This window comes from Cynocephalus volans, chromosome 3 (assembly GCF_027409185.1).
Source record: "Cynocephalus volans isolate mCynVol1 chromosome 3, mCynVol1.pri, whole genome shotgun sequence".
Classification (NCBI taxonomy): domain Eukaryota; kingdom Metazoa; phylum Chordata; class Mammalia; order Dermoptera; family Cynocephalidae; genus Cynocephalus; species Cynocephalus volans.
In genome coordinates, this window is record NC_084462.1 from 12,280,169 (window position 1) to 12,301,680 (window position 21,512).

A 21,512-nucleotide genomic window follows, 5' to 3' on the forward strand; every position below is an offset into this window, starting at 1 on the left:
ACACACACACACACACACACACACACACACACACATATTTAATATATATGTTTATTTCTGCAAAGACTCCAATTAGGAATAAATAAAACTGCACAAAATAAGAGTATAACAGTACAATGGTTTTGAACCCCATCCCTAGACTCACCCTTCCCCAGCCTGGCTGCCTGGTTTCCGCCTCAGGACCTCCCTGCTGTGGTGAGATGCTGGGGGAGATTGTTGCCACGTAAACTGAAACAGGAGTGGGGGAGGGGAGGGGCTGGGAACAGGGGAGAGAAAGCCATAGAAGCGGACATTTTTCAGGCTCTGGAATGTAACTGGGTATGGTTGCCCGAAATCCCATCCTAACACACAGCAAATGCTCAATAAATATTTCTGGAGTGCCAAAGAACAAAATTACAATAAATTTGGTTAAAGATCTCAACTGCTTTATTATAATTCTAGAATCAGGCAACACATTCTGTAAAATGGATCAAGTGTTCCAAGGAGCCCAGCAGAGGAGGTTGATTTTATAGACAGAAAAAGGCTTAAGAAAACAGAAACAAGGAACAAAAAGTAGATTGGTTATTTCAAAGCTACTTTCCTTGTAAGCCGGGGGGGGGGGGGGGGGGGGGGGGGGACGACACGACGACACAAGAAGACAAAACAATAGAAAAATGACTAGTTAGCATAAGGTGTCTCTTTGGTGTAAGAATGAAAGCAGAGGGAACCTAATCATCACACCTATTGAAGATTAAAATTGGCCTATTTGGGAAATTGGCTACTATCTCTTTCTCCTGACTTCTCTGAAGGTCAGACCACAACCTAAATGACCTGGAACTCAGCAGGAGTGACCCCATTTTGAGTTTGAGTCTGGTATGCTGGGGCCTAACTTAGTCTAAAAGAATGGCCCCTGTTAATTTTTATTTAACTGGAGCACATGAATGAATTGCAAAACATTTATCTAGTGACTCCTAACATAATGGCTCTTGGATCATAAGTTTGCTGGAAGGACTGAATTAGATCCTGCTTGTCAAAGTGCGTTAAAGTTGTCAAAAATGTATTAAAATTTTTTAATTAAATTTTTTGTTAAAAAATTGTTTAAAAACCATTAAAACTATTAAAAATGCAGTTGCTTTCTCTGCAGGAACCCATGCAAGCAAAACATGCCTGTCTCAATTAGCCCTCTCCTCCTCCCCTCTAGGGCTTTCTTTTTCTTTGCCTCTGTTTGTTATCAGGCAGCAGTTCTAGGTTCTTGGTCAAACCATGAAGAAAATTCTTTCAAGGGACCAAGAGGGGTTTGCATTGCACCAAGCACCAGTACAAAGAAAGGGAAAGAAGAAGGACAGACAGTCAAAACATCAAACAATAGGGCTTTATTGCAAAGTGAAAGTACGTGCAGGAGAGCTCGTGGGCATCCTCATGAGGGAGGAACACACTGGGAATTCTTTTTATTTATTTATTTATTTATTTTTTTATTTTAAATTTTATTTTGTCGATATACATTGTGGCTGATTATTGCTCCCCATCACTAAAACCTCCCTCCCTCCTCCCTCCCCCCCCTCCCCCCAACAATGTCCTTTCTGTTTGCTTGTCATATCAACTTCAAGTAATTGTGGTTGTTATATCTTCTTCCCCCCCCCAGCCCGGTTTTGTGTGTGTGTGTGTGTGTGTGTGTGTGTGAATTTAAATATTAATTTTTAGCTCCCACCAATAAGTGAGAACATGTGGTATTTCTCTTTCTGTGCCTGACTTGTTTCACTTAATATAATTCTCTCAAGGTCCATCCATGTTGTTGCAAATGGCAGTATTTCATTCGTTTTTATAGCTGAGTAGTATTCCATTGTGTAGATGTACCACATTTTCCGTATCCACTCATCCAATGATGGACATTTGGGCTGGTTCCAACTCTTGGCTATTGTAAAGAGTGCTGCAATGAACACTGGGGAACAGGTATACCTTCGACTTGATGATTTCCATTCCTCTGGGTATATTCCCAGCAGTGGGATAGCTGGGTCGTATGGTAGATCTATCTGCAATTGTTTGAGGAACCTCCATACCATTTTCCATAGAGGCTGCACCATTTTGCAGTCCCACCAACAATGTATGAGAGTTCCTTTTTCTCCGCAACCTCGCCAGCATTTATCGTTCAGAGTCTTTTGGATTTTAGCCATCCTAACTGGGGTTAGATGGTATCTCAGTGTGGTTTTGATTTGCATTTCCCAGATGCTGAGTGATGTTGAGCATTTTTTCATCCGTCTGTTGGCCATTTGTATGTCTTCCTTAGAGAAATGCCTACTTAGCTCTTTTGCCCATTTTTTAACTGGGTTGCTTGTTTTCTTTTCGTACAGTTGTTTGAGTTCCTTATATATTCTGGATATTAATCCTTTGTCAGATGTATATTTTGCAAATATTTTCTCCCACTCTGTTGGTTGTCTTTTAACTCTGTTAATTGTTTCTTTTGCTGTGCAGAAGCTTTTTAGTTTGATATAATCCCATTTGTTTATTTTTCCTTTGGTTGACCATGCTTTTGGGGTCATATTCATGAAGTCTGTGTCCAGTCCTACTTCCTGAAGTGTTTCTCCTATGTTTTCTTTAAGAAGTTTTATTGTTTCAGGGTGTATATTTAAATCCTTAATCCATTTTGAGTTGATTTTAGTATACGGTGAGAGGTATGGGTCTAGTTTTATTCTCCTGCATGAGGATATCCAGTTATCCCAGCACCATTTGCTGAAGAGGCAGTCTCTTCCCCAGTGTATAGGCTTGGTGCCTTTGTCAAAGATCAGATGGCAGTAAGTGTGTGGGTTGATTTCTGGATTCTCTATTCTATTCCATTGATCAGTGTGTCTGTTTTTATGCCAGTACCATACTGTTTTGGTTATTATAGCTTTGTAGTATAGCTTAAAGTCAGGTAGTGTCACACTGGGAATTCTTTTTTTTTTTTTTTTTTTTTTTTTTTAATTTTATTTTGTCGATATACATTGTAGCTGATTAATGCTCCCCATCACCAAAACCTCCCTCCCTTCTCCCTCCCCCCTCCCCCCCAACAATGTCCTTTCTGTTTGCTTGTTGTATCAACTTCAAATAATTGTTGTTGTTATATCTTCTTCCCCCCCCCCCGGTTTGTGTGTGTGTGTGTGTATGTGTGTGTGTGTGAATTTATATATTAATTTTTAGCTCCCTACAATAAGTGAGAACATGTGGTATTTCTCTTTCTGTGCCTGACTTGTTTCACTTAATATAATTCTCTCAAGGTCCATCCATGTTGTTGCAAATGGCAGTATTTCATTCGTTTTTATAGCTGAGTAGTATTCCATTGTGTAGATGTACCACATTTTCCGTATCCACTCATCTGATGATGGGCATTTGGGCTGGTTCCAACTCTTGGCTATTGTAAAGAGTGCTGCGATGAACATTGGGGAACAGGTATACCTTCGACTTGATGATTTCCATTCCTCTGGGTATATTCCCAGCAGTGGGATGGCTGGGTCGTATGGTAGATCTATTTGCAATTGTTTAAGGAACCTCCATACCATTTTCCATAGAGGCTGCACCATTTTGCAGTCCCACCAACAATGTATGAGAGTTTCTTTTTCTCCGCAGCCTCGCCAGCATTTATCGTTCATAGTCTTTTGGATTTTAGCCATCCTAACTGGGGTTAGATGGTATCTCAATGTGGTTTTTATTTGCATTTCCCGGATGCTGAGTGATGTTGAGCATCTTTTCATATGTCTGTTGGCCATTTGGATATCTTCCTTAGAGAAATGCCTACTTAGCTCTTTTGCCCATTTTTTAATTGGGTTGCTTGTTTTCTTCTTGTAAAGTTGTTTGAGTTCCTTATATATTCTGGATATTAATCCTTTGTCAGATGTATATTTTGCAAATATTTTCTCCCACTCTGTTGGTTGTCTTTTAACTCTTTTAATTGTTTCTTTTGCTGTGCAGAAGCTTTTTAGTTTGATATAATCCCATTTGTTTATTTTTCCTTTGGTTGCCCGTGCTTTTGGGGTCGTATTCATGAAGTCTGTGCCCAGTCCTATTTCCTGAAGTGTTTCCCCTATGTTTTCTTTAAGAAGTTTTATTGTCTCAGGGTGTATATTTAAATCCTTAATCCATTTTGAGTTGATTTTAGTATACGGTGAGAGGTATGGATCTAGTTTCATTCTCCTGCATATCGATATCCAGTTTTCCCAGCACCACTTGCTGAAGAGGCAGTCCCTTCCCCAGTGAATAGGCTTGGTGCCTTTGTCAAAGATCAGATGGCAGTAAGTGTGTGGGTTGATTTCTGGATTCTCTATTCTATTCCATTGGTCAGTGTGTCTGTTTTTATGCCAGTACCATACTGTTTTGGTTATTATAGCTTTGTAGTATAGCTTAAAGTCAGGTAGTGTTATGCCTCCAGCTTTATTTTTTTTGCTGAGCATTGCTTTGGCTATTCGTGGTCTTTTATTGTTCCATATAAATGTCTGAATAGTTTTTTCCATTTCTGAGAAAAATGTCTTTGGAATTTTGATGGGGATTGCATTGAATTTGTATATCACTTTGGGTAGTATGGACATTTTCACTATGTTGATTCTTCCAATCCAAGAGCATGGAATATCTTTCCATCTTCTTTTATCCTCTCTAATTTCTCTCAGCAGTGGTTTGTAGTTCTCATTATAGAGATTTTTCACCTCCTTGGTTAACTCAATTCCTAAGTATTTTATTTTTTTGGTGGCTATTGTAAATGGGCAGGCTTTCTTGATTTCTCCTTCTGCATGTTCACTATTGGAGAAAATAAATGCTACTGATTTTTGTGTGTTGATTTTGTATCCTGCTACTGTGCTGAAATCATTTATCAATTCCAACAGTTTTTTTGTAGAGGTTTTAGGCTGTTCGATATATAGGATCATGTCATCTGCAAACAGGGACAGTTTGACTTCATCTTTTCCAATCTGGATGCCCTTTATTTCCTTCTCTTCTCTGATTGCTCTGGCTAGTACTTCCAACACTATGTTGAATAGGAGTGGTGAGAGTGGGCATCCTTGTCTAGTGCCTGTTCTTAAAGGAAAAGCTTTCAGCTTTTCCCCATTCAGGATGATATTGGCAGTGGGTTTGGCATATATGGCTTTAATTATGTTGAGATACTTTCCCTCTATACCTAACTTATAGAGGGTCTTTGTCATGAATGAGTGCTGAACTTTATCCAATGCTTTTTCAGCGTCTATAGAGATGATCATATGGTCCTTGTGTTTGAGTTTATTAATATGGTGTATCACATTTATTGATTTGCGTATGTTGAACCAACCTTGCATCCCTGGGATGAATCCCACTTGATCGTGATGAATAATTTTTCGTATGTGTTGCTGTATTCTGTTTGCTAGTATTTTAGTGAGGATTTTTGCATCTATATTCATCAAGGATATTGGCCTGTAGTTTTCTTTTTTGGTTATATCTTTACCTGGTTTTGGTATCAGGGTGATGTTTGCTTCATAGAATGAGTTTGGGAGATTTGCGTCCGTTTCAATCTTTTGGAATAGTTTGTAAAGAATCGGTGTCAATTCCTCTTTGAATGTTTGGTAAAATTCTGCTGTGAATCCATCTGGTCCTGGGCTTTTCTTTGTTGGGAGCCTTCTGATAACAGCTTCAATCTCCTTTATTGTTATTGGTCTGTTCAAATTTTCTACGTCTTCACGGTTCAGTTTTGGGAGCTTGTGTGTGTCCAGAAATTTATCCATTTCCTCCAGATTTTCAAATTTGTTGGCGTATAGTTGTTTATAGTAGTCTCGAATGATTCCTTGTATTTCAGATGAATCAGTTGTAATATCGCCTTTTTCATTTCTAATTTTTGTTATTTGAGTCTTCTCTCTTCTTTTTTTTGTTAGCCAAGCTAATGGTTTGTCAATTTTATTTATCTTTTCAAAAAACCAACTTTTTGATTCGTTGATCTTTTGAATTGTTTTTTGGTTTTCAATTTCATTCAGTTCTGCTCTGATCTTAATGATTTCTTTCCGTCTGCTAACTTTAGGATTGGATTGTTCTTGTTTTTCTAGTTCTTTAAGGTGAAGTGTTAGGTTGTTCACTTGCCATCTTTCCATTCTTCTGAAGTGAGCATTTAATGCAATAAATTTTCCCCTCAATACTGCTTTTGCAGTATCCCACAGGTTTTGGTATGATGTATCATTGTTTTCATTAGTTTCAATAAACTTTTTGATTTCCTGCTTGATTTCTTCTTGGACCCATATGTCATTAAGTAGAATGCTGTTTAATTTCCATGTGTTTGTATAGTTTCCAGAGTTTTGTTTGTTATTAATTTCTAGTTTTAATCCATTGTGGTCTGAGAAGATACATGGGATAATTCCAATTTTTTTGAATTTATTGAGACTTGATTTGTGACCTAATATGTGATCTATCCTGGAGAATGATCCATGTGCTGATGAGAAGAATGAATATTCTGAGGTTGTTGGGTGGAATGTTCTGTAGATATCTGCCAATTCCAATTGGTCTAGAGTCTTGTTTAGATCTTGTGTTTCTCTACTGATTCTTTGCCTAGATGATCTGTCTAATATTGACAGTGGAGTGTTCAGGTCCCCTGCTATTATGGTATTAGTGTCTATTTCCTTCTTTAGGTCTAATAGAGTTTGTTTTATAAATCTGGCTGCTCCAACATTGGGTGCGTACATATTTATGATTGTTATGTCTTCTTGATGGATCAGTCCTTTTATCATTAAGTAGTGTCCCTCATTGTCTCTTTTTATGGTTTTTAGTTTAAAGTCTATTTTGTCAGATATAAGAATAGCCACTCCAGCTCGTTTTTCTTTTCTGTTTGCATGGTAAATCTTTTTCCATCCTTTCACTCTTAGTCTGTGTGAATCTTTATGGGTGAGGTGGGTCTCTTGTAGGCAGCATATAGTTGGGTCCTGCTTTTTGATCCAGTCAGCCAGTCTGTGTCTTTTAATTGGGGAATTTAAGCCTTTAACATTAAGAGTTGTTATTGAAATGTGTTGATTTATTCCTAGCATTTTATTGGTTGTTTGGTTGTCTTAGGTGTCTTTTGTTCCTTGCTTTCTGATTTACTGTTTGGTTTCTTTGTTTGTTGGTTCCTTAGGTTGTAGATAGTGTTTTTGTTAGCTTGTTTTCTCTTCATGAATGCCATTTTTATTGTACTAGCGGGTTTTGATTTTTCTTGGGTTTTTATGGCAGTGGTAGTTATTTTTCAGGAACCAAACCCAGTACTCCCTTGAGGATTTCTTGTAAGGGTGGTCTTGTGGTAGTGAACTCCCGCAGTTTTTGTTTGTCTGAGAAATATACTATTTGCCCCTCATTTCGGAAGGATAGCCTTGCAGGGTAGAGTATTCTTGGCTGGCAATCTTTGTCTTTTAGTATTTTGAAAATATCATCCCATTCCTTTCTAGCTTTTAGGGTTTGTGATGAAAAGTCTGATGTTAACCTGATTGGGGCTCCCTTATAGGTGATTTGACGCTTCTCTCTTGCAGCTTTTAAGATTCTCTCTTTGTCTCTGAGTTTTGCCAATTTGACTATGACATGTCTTGGAGAAGGCCTTTTTGGGTTGAATACGTTTGGAGATCGTTGAGCTTCCTGGATCTGAAGATCAGTGATTTTTCCTATACCTGGGAAGTTTTCTGCCACTATTTTGTTGAATATGTTTTCAATGGAATCTCCATTTTCCTCCCCTTCTGGAATACCCATGACTCGGATATTTGAGCGCTTGAGGTTGTCTGATATCTCTCTCAGATTTTCTTCCATGTCCTTGATTCTTTTCTCTTTCTTTTTGTCTGCTTGTGTTATTTCAAACAGCCCATCTTCAAGTTCAGAGGTTCTCTCTTCAACTTCGACAAGCCTGCTGGTTAAACTCTCCGTTGTGTTTTTTATTTCGCTGAATAATTTCTTCAGTTCAGCAAGTTCTGCTACATTTTTTTTTCAGGAAATTGATTTCCTTGTATATTTCCTCTTTCAGATCCTGTATACTTTTCCTCATTTCATCATGATGTCTAGCTGAGTTTTCTTGTATCTCATTCAGTTTCCTTAGGATTATCACTCGAAATTCCTTGTCAGTTATTTCAAGGGCTTCTTGTTCTATAGGATCTAGAGTATGAGATTTATTAACTTTTGGTGGTGTACTTTCTTGATTTTTTGTATTTCTGGTGTCTTTTTTTTGGTGTTTATTCATTGTGGCAGGGGGTTTCACAGTCCACCGGTTTAAGACTAATGACTAACTAGGATGTTGCTGTGGTTGCCAATTTGGTATGGCTCCCGCCGTGACTGCTCAGTTGGCCTCTAGTGTCTTGTGTGTGTGGTTGCCTCGGGTCTTGGGCTTCTCCGGGGATCCACCTTTCTGGTCAGCTTGTACTCTGCTGGGCTGGTGGATCACGTACCACAGGGTGTGTGATCTCTGTTGAGCTTTCACTTTCTGTACAGGACTTCTCCCCGTTCCGTGTGCTCTGGCCCAGGCTGTTAGATCGTGCAGTGGCGACCCCACCGGGTGTGTGGTTCCTGTCGAGTCTCCGCCTCCCTGGCCGCACGTCTCCCCCCTCTGTGCACACTGTGCTGGGCTGGGGCGTGTCTTCTGCACCCCTCCTCTATCAGCTGGGCCTTCAAGACCCTGCTCAGCACCGCCTCGCCCAGGAAGTCTACCAGGTTTCTGCTAGGCACAGACGACCGGTCTCTCTGGGTGCCTTTGTAGCACTGTGTAGATCTTTTTCGGGTCTTGTTCACCTTTGTATCCCCCCGGTATAAACCGAGTCTAGTGCCCGCCTGCAGCCTGCTCTCCGGCAGGTTCAAGCGGACCTGGGAACTCTCCTACCACACTATTCCCAACCAGAAATTCGTTAGGCTTTTTTCCAAACTGGTGGTCGCAGAGATGGTATCTGCCTCCCAGTAACAGGAAGTTTACCGGGGCTTGAGTCCAGGGTGTGGTGGAGTGACAGTCGGCCCGCCCGTACTTCCTAGCCCTCCCAAAACTGGTCGGGACGCCCCACACCCACAGCCCTGCCAGAGAACCGCGGAGGGAGTGGGAGAGGAGGTCGGCCCGCAGGGTCCGGAAAGCCCCGCGCCAGGCCAAGCAAATGGGCTCAGTGATGGCCGATCAGGGCGGAGCTGCCCGCACCTGGGAAAATGGAGGCAGCACCGGGGCAATGAGTGGCCTGGTGGTGCAGGCGGAAGCCGCGTGGGCATCCACCCCCCCGAACAGAGCTGTGCCAGGGATCACTCACAGTGCTGTGCCAGGTCGGGCGCTCGCTCTGTCTCTGGTTTGTTGCCTTCCGTGTTCTCGGCGCTGCCGCCTCGGGCTGTTCAGTCGCGGCGCCGCTCGGGCGCTCCCAGGAATCTTCTTTAATGCCGGCCTGAAACCTCGAATCCTGAATAGGGCAGCTGGCCGCCTTCTTCAGCGCGGCCCCGGTCTCCGGGATCCTGGCTGCATCCACAGCAGCCCTGGCGCCGTGTTCCCTGTTTCAAGACTCACTTTTGCAGCTAAGAATCAGTTCTTTTCCTGCTCCACACTTCAAAGCTGTTGCCTGTAAATGAGGCAGCCTCTCCTGCCGGGGGCAAAGTGGCGTTGAGCCCCCACGACCGGCCAGCAGCAGCAGTCCTCCCTTAAGAGATGGCCAGGGGAAGGACCACAAGTTTCCCGGCTGCCTGAGGCCCGTGGCCACCTTTTCCACCTCAGCTACTCCGCGCCAGCCGCCGCAGCCGCCGCCATCTTGAAAAGGGACACACTGGGAATTCTTAAGGGAAGGGTTTATATGTTGTTCTGGGATGGAGTTGTTCCTCTATCTTAACCAAGGGGAGAAATATTGTGGGTGTAATTAAGGCCTAACAGGCTGATACATGGTTGAATCAGCTTCCTGTCACGTGTTCCTGAGTTTCTGAAGTTTTTGGTCATGCGTGGTGGAATCAGTTTTTCCTTAACTTTCCCCTTTTTGGTCTAGTCTGCACCTTGGCTTTTCCTAGTGCACAGACACTTTGGTTTTTGTGGTTTTAAGTTTTTGTTAAAAACCACAAAGTTCCAGGTGTGGTATGCTGATTATGCTGTCACCAGCTCATTATGGGTTCATTAACTTCAAAATGAGGAGGTGGCTAATGCTGATCTAGTCCGAATACTCATGAGCAACCTCCCTGGGGCATGTCCCTGTTCTATCCTACCTTACTTCCCTTGTTTTTGTCACGATCATCAGTGTCTGAACTTACTAGGTTAATTTGTTTTGTTTTTCACTGGTTTCCTGTTGGTCTCTGGATTACCCCATAGGCCCCTGAGAACTGAGATCCTGTCTGTGGGGTTTATCTCTGTGTTTCCAAGGCCTGAACAGTGTTGGCTCATTATTGATGTTTGACATACATGTTTTGAATGAATACAGGATGTGTCAAAGGTTATTTTGAATATGCACATGTCCTTTGACTGGACAATATAACTTCTAAAGTATATCCTGTGGGGGCTGGCCCATTGCTCACTTGGGAGAGTGTGGTGCTGACAACACTAAGTCAGGGGTTAAGATCTCCTTACTGGTCATCTTTAAAAAAAAAAAAAAATGAAATGAAAACAAAGTATATCCTGCATTCAGGCCCAAATAAAGGCCAAATACAATATGTAAGAGGTTATTTTGTGTAGCTTTTCTAGAACCCAGGGAAAAGAATGAAAACAACTTCATTGTTTATGGGAGGGTAACTGGTTAAATAAATCTTGGTGTCCTCACATTGGTGGAAGATTCTGCTACAATAAATAGAAAGTAAAGAAATTCTTAACATTTGATAGTGTAGGGGCCGAGGGAAGACACCCTCTTTAACCCCCTGAAGTTTCTCTGAAAAATAACCTGATAAGCACAGATTAATATGAAGAAAAGGCATTACAAATTCTATTAAATCATAGTTTTTCATGATACTGGAGCCTTCAGAATGAAGAACTAAAGATATATGGAAAATTGTCCATATTTATGCTTGGGTTCTAGGAAAGAGGCACGACCATACAGAAATGTGATTGGACAGGAAAAGTGTGATCTCATGCTAACAGACTGAGTGGGGAAACCCTGGAAGGCCTGTTTGCTCAGATTCTTCTTGGGGTCTCTGTGTAGCATTCATTTCCCCAGGGTATGGAGCAAGACCCTTTCTGGAAGGGGGTCCTATGATCTATGTTAAAAGAAAAACTTTAGGCAAATTAAATTTAACAAAGTTTAATTTGAGCAAGAAAAAAATAATAAAAACAATTCGTGATTCAGGCACCCCCTAGAGTCAAAATAGATTCAGAGGGACACCAGTGCCATATGGTTGGTTAAAATTTATAGACAGAAAAAAGGAAGTGACATAAGAAAATGGAAGTGAGGTCCAGAACAGTTGGCTGCCTGTAATTGGCTGAGACTCGGTCACTTGTTACAAGAGTAGGCTACGATCAGCTGGCACGTCAAGTTAGGTTACAGTTCACTATGTCTGAAAAAACCTTTAGTCCAAACTTAATTTAACACCTACAATCAGACAAGGTAGGTTAGAGAATTTCTTTATGACTGACTGCAAGACAGAAAGACAAGAGGGAAGATTAGAGTAGATCTGTGACCTGCCTTGGGGAAAAAGGATTCTAGTTTCCATGGCTTACCTCAGGGGAGAATGACACTGAGAGACAGAAAGGGGAACAGGAGAAAGTCAGAGGAAAACTTTTCTTTTGCTGCTCCAGAGTCTTTCACTTTAGGGTATCACTTTCTGGACGCCAACAGTAAGGAATGATGCTCAAAATGAATTGTCACATGAAGACAGGTGCCAAATAGTATATACTATCATTTTGTACAGTATGTATGAGAATATAATCATGTGTAATAGTTTATGCATAACAACCTGCACATAACAGAGTATGCATAATATATGCATAATTTATCATGTATAAAAACACACACAGTATATGCATAATGTATGTACAATAATTTTTTCATAAATACATATGTAAAACTTAACTTTGGGGCAATATACAAGACATTGGTGTTAGGGAAACTGCCACTAAAAGGGAGAGGTGAAAAAACAAAGGTCAGAGGTGGAAGAGAGATTTCTTTTTGTTCTGTCTGTTTAGCACTTTTGTACTTTCTTCAAAATAAATAAATAGATATGCAAGAGTAACTAAAGACAACTATTTACATGATATTAAATTAGGGTCCTACTTTATAAGTGTCACCATAATCATTATCAGGTGTGGTAGATGTTAACATTTATATGAGGTATGTGCTAAGGTATTCCAAATTGTTATAACAGGGTCAAGAAAGAAAAAAATTAATAAATACAATAAAATTATTTGGAGTTTACATTTGTGGAAAAAACATAAACAAAATGTAGAAAGTGATCGTCAATAAGCTATTAGAAGATAAAAATTAAAAATAACAATTACATTAATATCTAAAAATATGTAATACCTAGTGTAAATCCAACAAAAGATATAAAAGATTATACTTTAAAAAACCACAAAATATTGCTGAGAGAAATTAAATAAGACCTCAGTAAATAGAAAGATATGTGATATTCATGGATTAGAAGTTTTGGTAATGTTAGGATGGCCATTCCCCTGAACTTGGTTTTATAATCCCAGCCACAATCCCAGAGCCATGTTTTATAGGAGTTGACATGTTGATTCTAAAATTTATATGGAAAAACAAAGGAACTAGAATTGGTTAAAAAAAATTCTTAAGAAAAACAAAAAAGAAGAGAGTTAGTGACTTAAACTATCTGATTTCAAGATGTACTATAAAGCTACAGTAATCAAGACAGGGTAGTATTAGCACATGGAGAAACATACAGATCAATGAAACAGAATAGAGTATAGATGTACATTCATACTTATTTGGTCAGGTGATTTTTGACAAAGGCACTAAGACAATTCAACAGAGAAGGAAAGTCTTTTCAACTAACAGTGCTAAAACATACATATAATTTAATTCAAGATGAAGTATACACCTAGGCATTAAAGCTTTCTAGGAGAAATCTTAAAAGAATATCTTCACAACATTGAAATAGGCAAATATTTCTCAGACAGGAGCAAAAAAGTTCACCATAAAAATAGTCAGGAAGGGGCCAACCCTGTGGCGCACTCGGGAGAGTGCAGCGCTGGGAGCGCAGCAGCGCTCCCGCCGCGGTCCGGATCCTATATAGGGATGGCCGGTGAGCTCACTGGCTGAGCGCTGTGTGGCCGCTCACAAAAAAGACCAAAAAAAAAAAAAAAAAAGTCAGGAAGTTGGACTACATCAAAGTAAGCATTTCTATTCATTAAACTACTCTATTAAGAAAGTGAATATTCAATCCACATACTCAGAATATATTTGCAATGCATATGTTGGCAAAAAAAACCTTATAATTAGAATATGAAAGAATGCCTGCAAGTCAACAATAAAGAGACAATCCAATTTTAAAAAGGGCAAGAAACTTGCATAGGTACTTTACAAAAGAAGATATGTGAATGGACAATAAACATTTGCAAAGATGTGCAACATAATTAACCAACAGAGAAATGCAAATTAAACCCCACATGAGATAATATTTCACAATCACTAGAATGCTTAAAATAAAAAAGCCTGGAAACATCAAATGTTGGCAAGGATGAGGGGCAACTGGAATTCTCACACATCACAGATGGGAGTATGAAATGATACAACCTTTGTAGAAAAACAATCTGAGAGTTCCTGGAGACGTCAGCTATATACCTCATGTTTCGACCTGGCTAGTTCACTCTTAGGTATTTGCCTCCAAGAAATGAAAACTTACGTCCAAAAAAAGAATTGTACAAAAATGTTTATAGCAGCGTTATTCATAATGGCTAAAAACTGGAAACAATCCAACTGTTGATCAAGAGAACAGATAAACAAATTTTGAAATATTCACATAATGAAAAGCTACCCAGACATAAAAAGCACCAAATTACTGATAAACAGAATTACTTAGATGAATAGCAAAATTATTGTGTTTAGCCAGTGAAGCCAGACATAAGGGTTGTGTGTGTGTGTGTGTATAATTATATTCCACTTACATATTTCCATTTATACTAAGTTCTGTGACACAGAAAACTACTCTATGATAAGAGAAATTGAAAAGAGGTTTCCTCAGGGTAGGATGGGGAAGATTGACTGGAAAAGGGTACAAAGGAACTTTCTGGGTTGACAGAAATTGACATCTTGGTGTGGACGGTGGCCATACAAGAGAATCAGTTGTCAAAAGCCATCAACTGTTTGCTAAAGATCTATTCATTTTGAAGAACGTCAGTTATATTATATATAAATTTAAACAAACATTCAATCCAGTAATCCACCTACCAAAATTGTGCACTTGTACACCATGTGAGAAAATAAATAAATGAATATACCAACAAACGGTGGGGCAGGGGGCAGGGAAGAAGACACAACAATCACAGCAATTCCTTGAGCTTGTTAAGACAAGTGAACAGATATGATGTAGATGGGGGGAAAGGAATTGGTAAAGGAACACAAAAATCAACTACATTGTGTGCTGATAAATTAAAAGAAAAAAAGAGTCTTAATATATAGAGAACTCTAAAAGACTAATAAAGAAGATACATATATGACCCTCCTCGGCGTGAAGAGTCTAGCCCTTCATTCCATTATTTATTAGTTGTGATCAGTCTCTTACTATAATTCAGGTGTCATTAAGTGCCTGAATCAATAATACAAAATGGAGCAAGTGGATTTTCCACTGTTTCAGTTTTTAACAAATTATCTTATTATTTACAATAATAAATATGATCACATAACAGGAAACCTAAATGAAGTAAAAAGATAATTATTTGAAAGTTTCCTTCCACCCTCCGTCTTCCAATTACTGAGTTCCCCGTCTTCCAAGGCAACCAAGATTACCAGATTTTTCATGTATCTTCACAGAGATTCTAACGTATGCAAAACAAGTCTGCTATGTATTTTCCCCTTGTTAACACAAAGCATGATGTTCTATTTATAAGCTTTTCCATTTCACTTTTTTCCACACAGTGTATCTTAACGATCTCTCTACAGCCGTGTAGAGATTTGCTTCATCTTTCCCCATGGTTGCATAGTATTCCACGTCATGAATGCACCATAATGTGTTCAACCTATCAAACGCGGATGGGCATTTTGGGTGTGCCCAATCTCTTGTGGTTACAAATTTTCCTGATGTAAATAAGATTCTTGGTAAAAGTTTAATTCTGTGCAGAGAGATGCTAGCCTAAGGCAACCAGGTCTCCTTGCACCTGGACAGTGCACGTGCCCCATGGTCTGTGCATTTGAAACATCTGCCTGGGTCATCTCAGGAATCCCTGAATGTGTCTGTATCAGTAATTCCGGCATAGAGTCAATCCTTAAACTCTCTGTGAGGATGTTGGAAGTTCCTTGCCTCTCTTTTCAAACAATATGATTAGCTCAGGGCTATGACATTTTAGGTACAGAATGTGGCCTATGTTATCCTAATTTTATACTGGTTTAAGAAGTATTTACGGTTCTTAATCCCTGGAACATTCTGATAAATACTTACTCAGTTTATTGAGACGAAAATCTAATATTTGATAAAGCAGCTGTTTAAAACCTGGTGGGCCGTTCCCACTGAACTCTTTCCTGAGGTGTAGAGTGGGCACACATTTTCCAACCCAGTAATTACAATTTTACTGTGACATTTAGGTCTAAGACTCTGACATTTAAATGATAAATGTCGTGTCTCAAATCCCAGCACGAAACGCATTTCTACAGAATTACTAAGAGCAATCTTTACTTGCCAATTTCCAACCTGAGCTGATCTTTACATGGTTGCATTAGTCACATAATTTAAAAAATGACTCACCGTTCTTGAGTCGTGATTCTCTGTAAGGCATGACTCTATAAAGGTGAGGTAAAACAGGGGCCCTCTCCGTCTTTTACATAAAGCATCTCCCACAAGGCAAACATTCACCTTTTTTATTTTCTTTCAAATGTCACAAGATTGTCTCTTCTTACAGCAAGGGGTAACTTACATTTTTTTTTTAATTGCCATAACTTTTTTTATATAAGGAAAAACTGTGCATGGAACTCATATGGACAGGGTAACACATGATTGTAACTACTTCCCAGACTGAGAAGGAGTAGGACTGGCTTTCCAGGAACCCCCACTACCCCTTCCCAATGACAGACTGCCCCCTCCCCCCCAACCCCCAAAGAGAGAACCACTATTCTGACTTTTCTAATAATTTCTTTGCTGGTCTTTATACTTTCATTTCCTAGGTAAACCATTGTTTATTTTTATTTTTTCCAGTTTTTTAACATCTTTATTCACAAATCAGCATAATATTGGTCAGTTTGAATGTTCCACACTATGATAAACCAGGTTATGAAAAGAATCATATTTACAATGAAAACATTTATTTTATATAACTGAATCATCAGATATGCAACCTTCAGCAGTAATAACTTAATGGACCCAACTCTACCCTCTGAATGGACCAATTTTATGATTCTTCTGGAAAGTTTTGAGTTGGGTATAGATTCTTGGTGCTTCTTACCATGATGATCCAAGGCTTAAGAGAAAAATCCCTGGAATCCAGCCATTGGAACCAGACCTCCCCACGATCAAGAAGAGGCAGGAGTGAGGAAAGACACTAGACATGGTGCCCAACAGTCTCAATCACTGTGCCATATGCTGGACTTCAGAGCATTCAGGCATTCAAGGTCAAGTTGGGAGCCATGTACATATTCTGTCAATCTCAAATGCCCACAACTGCTGTACTTAGGAGATTGTGTAGGAGGAAAGAATCAGTCTCACCAATTATATGAACATTTCTACATTGTCATGACCAAGAATTAATTTCTAAAAGACAAGTATATGAACAAAAGCTATCCATGTAGACATGAACTGAAATATGTGTGCAATATAGTTAAGGAGCTGCTGTGCTTACACAACCATATACATCTCATTTATCTCTAATTTTAAGATAATTCATTCTCTTGTTGGGTATGCAAGTGAGCAATGGAGAAAGTGGTGCATCGGCAATACCGGCTGGTGCTAACAATTTCGGTGCTTCCAAAAGATGTGGGCTAGAGAACTTTATTAGGCACCGGAGAGGTTCTTCCCTCTCAGCCAAGATGAGCCCATTTAAGTCACTTTTGAACTTTATTTCAAGCTTATATTGTGCCAGTTCTAGTTGTGGTTGAAGGTAGTCTCCAAAAGCTTCTTGAATGACTGGACTCTCTCTTTTTCTATTGTGTTTTCATGAATGATCCTTGAATCCATATTTATATCTAGCCCAAGGCTTCTTTCCTGTAGAGGTGTCTTAGAGTTGTGCATTTCAAAGGCCTGGTTATGCTGTTTAAAAACAATAACCTTAAGAGAGTCCAGATACCAACTTCCCGGGTCCATTTTCACAATCCAATGGTATTTGCTAGCAATTGTCAGTGCCTGACCCAGAGAGGTGCATGCTCCTTAGGCTGGAGAAAGAAGCGAAGGCATAGGTAGTCTAGGGATAATACAACCCAGCGGCAGGTCTGTACTGGTTTGGTTCTGTACACTGTGTTCTCCAGGCAATTCGAATCCAGACTGCATTCTCCTCAAATTGTACCCCAAACCCCTTCTCTCCCTCCCTTTCATCTCTAGTAACCTTTGGTTTGTTTTCTCCTTCTGAAAGTTCAATGAATTGCTGTGGTCTTTTCTTTCTTTCTTTATTTTTACTTTCTTTCTTTCTCTATCTTTTGTTCTTTCCTCCTTTCCAAGTACCCAGTTATAAGTGAGAACGTGTGGTATTTCTCTTTCCTAGTTTGGCTTATTTCATTTAACATAATTTTCTGAAGAATTTTCTTTTCTTTTTTTTTTTTTTAAAAGATGACTGGTAAGGGGATCTTCATCCTTGACTTGGTGTTGTCAACACCACACTCTCCCAAGTGAGCCATGGGCCAGCCCCTGAAGAATTTTCTTTAATGAACTTTTAAATTGTTTCATATCAAAAAGGTCAACGTCTTCACCTGGTCCTTTACTCGTCCGAAGTACATCCCAAACTTTCTGGCGCCGATGAACTTGAGTATAAGTCATGTCTAAAAGGGTGGCTTCATTGAGACTGGGCTGTTTTCCTCACAGAGCAGAATCAAGTGCTGAATGAACATCCCTTATTCTGCTGGAAACCTACAGTCTGCAGTTGATTTTCAGATTAAAAAAATCCCATGCTTTCAGGATTATCATTTCATTCTTGGGGATTTTCAAGACAGTCCTCCTGATAAACTCAGCCACAGTCTTTTCTTTGGCGTGGCCCTCATCTCTAGCCATCTCACGCCTTGGCCGCTGCTCCTGCCTGCTACGCCTTCAAAGCCCCACAGTTAATTTTCGTTTGTAAACTAGCAATCATTTTATTTATTAAATTTTTGGTAATCCTTGTTTTGTTTCATTTTGTTTTTGTTTTTTACTCCTCCATGTCTCTCTTCCCCCATTTTATGGCAAATTAAGCTTGTTTTGTGGTTGCTGGGTTTTTTTAGGTTTGGTGGGTTTTTTTTTTTTTTTTCCTATCTACTGTGGGAATTCAAGTTTTTTTCCTCTCCTTTTTCTTAAAAATGTTAATTGTGGTAAAATATATATATCATAAAATTTACCATTTGAACCAATTTTACATGTACAGTTCAGTGGCATTAAGTACATTCACATAGTTGTGCACCATCTATTTCTAGAACTTTCTATCATCCAAAACTGTAACTCTATAGAATGAACAACTACTCCCCATCCCACTCCCCCAGCCCCTGGTAACCACCATTCTACTTTCTGTATCTATGAATTTGACTACTCTAGGGACCTCATATGAGTGGAATCACACAGTATTTGTCTTTTTTGACTGGCTTATTTCACTTGGCATAATGTCCTTAAGGTTCATCTATGTTGTAGCATGTGGCAGAATTTCCTTTCTTCTTACAGCTGAATAATATTCCATTACATGTATAGATCACGTTTTGCTTGTTTATTTATCCATCGATGGGCACTTGGGTTGGTCTACCTTTTGGCTATTGTGATTAAGTGATTGTTTGCAGTTTCTTGTTCTGAGGACAAACAGAAGTGAGTAACTTGTAGAAAGATATTAACCATATTTTTATAAGGAGGGAAGGAATAAAGAAGTAAATAAGTGAAGGGTGAGACAAAACGATTGTCATGTCTCAGAAACTCACACAGCTGCTAGAAAATGATTTCTGAGTCTGCAGAGACCCGGTGCATTCAGGTTTTCCTCTTCTGTCAAGTCCTTCTCCAAGTGAGGCAGGAATAAAATAGGGATACATGAGGCAGGAACAAAGTAGGGACACGCCCAAGGAAGGTTACTTATAAATATTCAGACCAGATTGGATAGAGGCCCGCACACCAGGAGGGACAGGAGGGGCTGAGGTGGGCTGTGAGGAGTTCCACATGGAATAGAGAGGATGGAGAAGGTCGGGGGTGTGCATCTTGCTCTGGCTGAGATGCCTGTGCACGTTGGCATGTAACTTCACTTGGTAATAAAGCCCTATCAGGCTCCTTTTCTCTGTCTCCCTCTTCCTTCCCACTTGCCAGTCCGTGAAAGATTCTTCTTTCAAGGACACAATTTAACATGTATAAAACATAGGCAGAAGCCACTGAATGAAGGACCCTCGATCTCAAGTTCTTGCACCCTCCTTTCTATCCCCCACACCAGGTCAATTTGGGATCCATTTGTTCCAGTGCCCAATTTCCACCCAACAGAGCTCTCATGGCTGTGGGGGAAGGAAGCAGGCTCAGGCTGTTGCCATGGAAATGAGATCTATAGTACAGAAGGGCAGGGAGCTAAAGAATGGTCTCCAAAATCCTTGTTACGTGAAAAGCCAGATCTTAAATATTATATATACAAGAGCTATTAGTTCTTGTAAAAAAAAATATATATATATATGGTCTGAAATAAACACACAGAGACACAATCTCACATGATCAAAAAAGAGCTCTGGAAGGACACACAAGGTAATTGTTAATGGGGAGAAGTGGAAGAAAAAACAACCAGGTGTGGAAGGTAGATTTATTTCTACTTTAATATCCAAATGTATGACCTTTTCTCAAAATTAAAAATGACACCAGCAAGAATATCCAGAAAATTTTAACTACTCACACAAATTAAGTTAGAGTCCAGTCTTTCAGCTTATGTCAAAATTCTCAGATAAATTCAAGGCAGACATTATGATTATTAAAACAAACACAACAAAGTTTTAATTCTTGGGAAAGATAAACCAAGGAGTAACTTAAAGTAATCAATACAGTAAAAATACTCGTTGTACCTCATATAAGAAACAAATTATTAATTGCCTTCGTATAAAAAGAACTAAAAAAAATCAGAAAGTAAATATCTCAAGAGAAAATTAAACCACTGCAATTGACAAGTGAATTATAAGAGAAATGCAAACACACTCTTCGTTTCTAGCAATGAGAAAATTTCACAAGGAAATCCCAATCAGAATAAGTTTTCCTCTCACTAGTTAAGCATAGTAAGAAGAGTGGAAATATCAGGTTTTGAGAGTCAGAGAAAACTGGTTGCTCACATATTTTCATAGAGGGTGCTGTGGGGCAGCATCACTGGGTGGCAATTTGACAATATGAATCAACCCCACAAAACAAAACAAAAAATAATTGCAGGCAACTTGACTCAACAATTTCATCGATCGCACTTTTTCTTCAGGAAATAACCAGTGCACAGAGACTTGTGTACAAAGATGTTCGTTGTGTGACTACTACAGTAGCTAGAAATTAGAAAGAACTCTGTGGTAGAGGAAAAATAGCCCAAAGATGTTAACATTCTAATTCCTGAAACATATGCATATGATGCCTTACGAGGTGAAAGGAAATTTGCAGATGTGATTAAGTGAAAGATCTTGAGATGGGGAGATTATTCTGCATTCCCCAGGTAGCCCCAAGGTAATCATAAGGGTCTTCATCAATAACAGAGTCAGGCAAGGACTTCAAAGTCAGAGAAAGACACAGGGCCACAAGAGATGGAACAAAGGCAGCCTGTAGAAGCTGGAAAAGGCAAGAAAGTGGATTCTCCCCCAGAGCCTCCAGAAGGGACCATCCCTGATGATGCTTTGATTTTAGTCTGTGAGACCTATTTTTGAACTTCTGACCTCCAGGACAGTAAGATAATGTTTGGTTTGTTTTATGCCACTAATTTATTGGTAATTACAGCAGCCATAGGAAACTCATACAAGCTCAAATACACATGAATGAAGAGATGGTTCAATATATTCAGGGGTGTTTTAAATGTGTAGTTATGAATATGGAAATACTATTGCACAGCAAGGTGACTATAATTAATCATAATGTATATTACAAAATAGCTAAAAGAGCGGACTTTAAATGTTCTTACCACAAGGAAATGATACATATTTAGGGTGATGGGTAAGCTAATTAACCTGATTTAATTATTCCATAACGTAAACATGTATTATAACATCAGATTATACCTCATAAATATATACAGTTATTATTTCTCAATTAAAAATAAAATAAAACTAAAAACTCCATTTGGAATAGAAAAAATATGGAAATGTAGGTAATGGATCAACACAAAGTATAATCCTGAGGACTATTATTGAAATAAGCAGGTA

General features: G+C 39.3%; 1 pseudogene; it reads right to left on the reverse strand.

Annotated features, from left to right (window-relative positions):
• Positions 1 to 16,855: 16,855 nt before the first annotated feature.
• Positions 16,856 to 18,198, reverse strand: LOC134372422 (centromere protein N-like; annotated as a pseudogene).
• Positions 18,199 to 21,512: the final 3,314 nt, after the last annotated feature.